This window comes from Rhinichthys klamathensis, unplaced genomic scaffold (genome assembly GCF_029890125.1).
Source record: "Rhinichthys klamathensis goyatoka isolate OS25496 unplaced genomic scaffold, OSU_Roscu_1.1 h1tg000070l_1, whole genome shotgun sequence".
Taxonomy (NCBI): Eukaryota; Metazoa; Chordata; class Actinopteri; order Cypriniformes; family Leuciscidae; genus Rhinichthys; species Rhinichthys klamathensis.
The window spans coordinates 604,701-609,606 of NW_026606613.1; the positions used below are offsets into that span (position 1 = coordinate 604,701).

At 40.5% G+C, this 4,906-nt stretch overlaps 1 non-coding gene across 1 annotated transcript; it reads left to right on the top strand.

Annotated features, from left to right (window-relative positions):
* The first annotated feature begins 4,362 nt into the window (after window positions 1–4,362).
* LOC130085004 (U1 spliceosomal RNA) lies at window positions 4,363–4,532 on the top strand. Its single transcript, XR_008807090.1, has one exon. It is a non-coding gene; the product is annotated as a U1 spliceosomal RNA (small nuclear RNA).
* The last annotated feature ends 374 nt before the right edge of the window (window positions 4,533–4,906 follow it).

The following is a 4,906-nucleotide window of genomic DNA, read 5'->3' on the forward strand; positions in this document are numbered from 1 at the left end:
CATTGTTGAGATGCATTGACTGAATCTTGACGTCTGTGTGTGCCTAAAAGAAAGATTATTTTTAAATAACTTTTAAGAAATCCTTTATATTACATCTAAAATTCTGGATATTTATGCAGAATCACAGTTACGCTATAACCAACAGCATAAATCACTAAACATAAGGTTCAAACGATGACTGTCATAATATAACCAACACCATTACATCACTTTTTTTTTTTTTTCATCTGGCAGTTATAAGTCAGAAACAACAGCCAAACAAAATCTAAAGTTAATAATATAAGGGTCAAGAGCCCAACTAAAGCAAACAATGATCGCCATAACGGTGGCTTACAATTTTCTCCTTCAGTGATTCTGCTTTAGGTGTGTTCAATAATGCTCAATCATATTCAATCACTTAATTATCTCATTAACTCCAACACTGATCAGTGTTACATTTAACAGCCTGTAGTGTGCACACTGAGCAGTGTTCATTTCATCTGGGCAAACCCATGTGGGGCCTACATGGAAACCGGGAGCAAAACTGGCTGGGTCCCAGTTAGATAGCCCACGTCAAACCCATGTGGGCCCCACATGGCTGTGCTGGCTGGGTAGGAATAGGAAATTACTAAGACAATTCAGATCATAATTTATTCATTCCGCAATGCATGATGGGACCTATGAATGAATGAGTCATTCATAAATTCACCCTGTCTGTGTTTGCGCAGCGACACGGATTGGATCACGGAATCCACTCACAAATGTAACTTAGCCTTACTGTAAAGCGGAACTTCACGGAATTTGGCCATTTTTGAATGAATAAATCATGTACTAGTGTCTATGAATATTAAAGCTCAAAAAGAATGCTATTGAAATAAACTCTGCATGTTTTCAATTACCCTCAATTACCCCTTTTCCACCAAAGCATTTTGAGAGCCGGTTCGGAGCCGGTGCCTACTCGCTAACCAGTTCTTTGTTTTTCCACAGTCAAAGAACCGGTTCTCGGCCAGGAAAATTGGTTCCAAAGCGGCACCAACTCTTTACTGGACTAAAACCGTTCTTTTACATGACACCACGTCATGCTTACGTCGGGGGCTGGGGGCGGGGTTATTGTGACCAACAACACGACGGGAATGGGAATGCATTTACTGTGGTACACTGTAAAAAAATCCTAATTTTACAGAAAATAACTGTGATTTTTTGACGATCATTGTTGTACTCAAATGTGCCAATATTGCAGTTCTACAAGGTAGGCGGCTAGAAATGCCAAAGTATCTGACAACATTATATGCTTGTTTTGTGATGATTTCATCATCATTAACATGAAGCTGATAACACCTGATGTTACTTATTCTTGGCTTTCTTTGCAACATCAGTTGCAAATAACAGTGTGTTTAACAAACATACAGTTACAGCAGCCAAAGAAAAGCTAAAGTAAAAATAAAGGGGACCAAGAGCCCAACTAAAGCAAACACTGATCACCACAATGGTGACACTTCAAATGAAACAAATATCAACATCTAAACCTCTGCTAATTCTCACTAAGATCATCTGACAGCAATAGTCAAAGTAATTATGTCTAAATGAGACCATAAATTATGTAAAAAATATGTCCACAATGGCCACATTTGAACAAGTTTTTAACCTTGTAGGAAGAGGGTCCATGAACGTCTATATCGGACGTGCAGAACACGTCAAAAAAGACGTCATAAAAACTTTCATTCTGGCTCTTCAGTGGACGTCTTTTCAACGTCCGACTTTTGTGACAAAGACGTTGAAAAGACGTCTTTTGGACATCATTGTGTTTAGTGGGAGAAATCTAAATGTAGAGTTTCAATTGGATGTTTTTCCCAATTTAAAAAATCAAATTTGATAGAAGGACCCCACACTTCACTGCCATATAAAACAATTGGTTCAATTATTGATTTGAAAAGTTTGAGCCAAATTTGGATTGGTATGTCAATTTTGATTGATCTTTTTATGGCATAGAAAGCCCTTTGAGCTTTCTCTTTGAGTTCATTCACAGCCAAAGTAAAGTTGCCAGTTGGAGTTATTTTCAGGCCGAGGTAAATGTATGTTTTTGTGCTCTCAATGGTTCTGTGTGATAGTGTGAATGTGTGTGTTGGTCCCTGAGATCTGGAGCGTTTCTGGAACATCATGACTCTAGTTTTCTGGAGGTTGACGGTCAGGGCCCAGGACTGACAGTAATCCTCCAGCAGATCCAGGCTGTCCTGAAGCCCCTCTTTAGTGGGCGACAGGAGGACCAGGTCGTCTGCGTAGAGAAGACACTTGATCTCTGTGTCGTGTAGAGTGAGACCTTGAAAGGGAGCATGTTCTAACGTATCGGCTAATTGGTTGATGTAAATGTTGAAGAGGGTGGGGCTTAAACTGCAGCCCTGTCTCACTCCGCGCCCCTGGGGGAAAAATTCGGTTCTTTGGTTTCCAATTTTAACAGCGCATTGGCTGGCTGTGTACATCGATTTGATCAAATCATAGAATTTCCCCAAAATTCCACTGTCGATAAGTTTTAGGTTTAATCCTTTGTGCCAGATTGAATCGAATGCTTTCTTGAAATCAATAAAACAAGCAAAAATTTGTCCTTTGTTTTGATGTACATATTTGTCAATTAGTGTTTGTAATGTAAGGGGTGGCGATGGCGCAGTGGATAAGACACATACAGCTACAGCTGCCAGAGAAAAACTAATTTTAAAAAGTCAAGAGCCTAACTAAAGCAAACGCTGGTCACCATAATGGTGACATCAAACCAAACTATTATATTCATTAAATCATCAACATCTTAAACTCTGTTAATTCTCAATAAGAAATTCTGTAGACGTCTACCAGAAATAAAGTCAACCTGGTTAGTAATAAGTGAAGCTGGTAATGCTGTTTGTGGAGTTGTTTAATCAGATCTTGAGAGATTTTGTGTATTTTATCTTTAGTTGATTTCATCTAAGGCTGTGGCTGGAAGTAGTTCTTGTGTTTCTCTTTCATTCAATGATTCTGCTTGTTAACAATAATGCTCAATCATTATTTAATCAATTAATTATCTCATTAACTCCAACACTGATATGTGTTACATTTAACAGCCTGTAGTGTGCACACTGAGCAGTGTTCATTTCATCTGGGCAAACCCATGTGGGGCCTACATGGAAACCGTGGACAAAACTGGCTGGGTCCCAGTTAGATAGCCCACGTCAAACCCATGTGGGCCCCACATGCCTGTGCTGGCTGGGCCGGGCCGGGCCGGACTCTGCTGTGGTCGGGCTTCAGCTGCTGGAGCTGTGGGGCTGTTGTAGGACGGTCTCGGTCTGTAAGGATCCTGTCTGGGTGCTGCACCTCGGTGTGCTGCTCCGCTCGGGGCTCTAGATGAGCTGTGCGCTGGGGTGTAGTTTGCTGGAGTGTGTCTCGATGGATTGGCTGGGTTCGGGCTGGTTCTGCTCCACCTGGGGCTGGTCTGGTTGGTCCTGTTTAGAGTGACATCTTTGAGTCTCTTTGCAAGGATATGTACCAGGTTCTTATAAAGGTGGACGTGGTCGTATAGACATTCAGTGTCCAGGTCTGGATGATGGGCCAAGTGGACGTTGGGCAGGAGGGCACAGTGTCTAGAGATGCTGGAGTTTATTTTATTTATTGTGTTGGGATGGAAATCTCTCCTCTGGAGTAGAGTGGACAGGATGATTTTAGAGTTGGGGAAAGTTTGTCTAGCTTTTCCCACGACAGCTCTGAGGGAGTCAGACTCTTCCTCGTTGGTTTTAGCATGAATGAGCGCTTCTGCTGCCCTCTGGCGGACTGTTTTAAAACAACACGCTCACGCACATATTTATAATGATTGTTCTAATAGTAGAATATCCTAAAATATATATATTTTTGAGAAGAAACCTGTTTCGATCATAGGCTGTAAATCTTTATCCAGTTATATTGCTACTGCGAGTTTGTTTGCGGTTTGCGCACCCCTTGTTTTAATTTCCCGGAAGTGATGTAGACGATGATGCGTGGTTTACGTCATGCTTTGTAATAATAAAACCGATGAAAAACAATATATTTCAAATAGTGTACCCCAAAAAGGTGAATTGTTTAACCCTTTCTTTCGAATTAGGTTTCAAAACTCTTATTATTGAGTTCTTATAATATGATGTTGAACATCTATTGTTCCATTGGCTGGTGGACGCTTGTGTTGCATCACGGGAAATTGCTCGACACAAAATAAAACGATACTTTTTTGTTTCTGTTGCTGCTGCTATTAAAAGCTTGATTAACAGCGAAACTTTAACAGGAATCTTCATCTAGTTGCCGTTGACTCGTATGGAGTTACGTGTCCCTCACCGTCACCGAGACTCGTGTTTGCTGAAGTCACTGTCCCTCAGACTCGCTTAGTAACTCATACGTACCTGGGAGGATAGACTCCATGATCACGTCAGTGGTTCTCTCAAGGCGAAACTCAGCCACTGCACTCCCGGGTCTGTTGACCTTTGTGAATTCTTCAAATGTGGAAATCTTACCTGCACGTTTTATGGTAGTGGGGTGGGGGACTGCGTACGAGCTCTCCCCCGATATACTGGTCAAGATCAAAATTGATAAGCGTTATAAAAAGATCTTACTCTACAATTATTTTTAATGTAGTAGGCCTACATATAATTTTCCGTTCGTAATGTTTTTATTTTCTACAACTTTATCGAAGTTATAGGATGCTTAATTTTCTGGGGTTTCTGTTGCCAAAAATAATGTTTAAAATTATTAATTGCGATTTGGACATCAGTGATACTAACAGAATTTGTCAATAAAATGTCACTATAATAATAACTCGTTCCACTCGTTGCGAAAATGTAATACATAATCAATAAACAGCGGTTTATCCCATGCACTTATGATTATAAACTGCTGTCAAGTGTATACATGATTTTGTTCCCCAATAACATGAGTACAG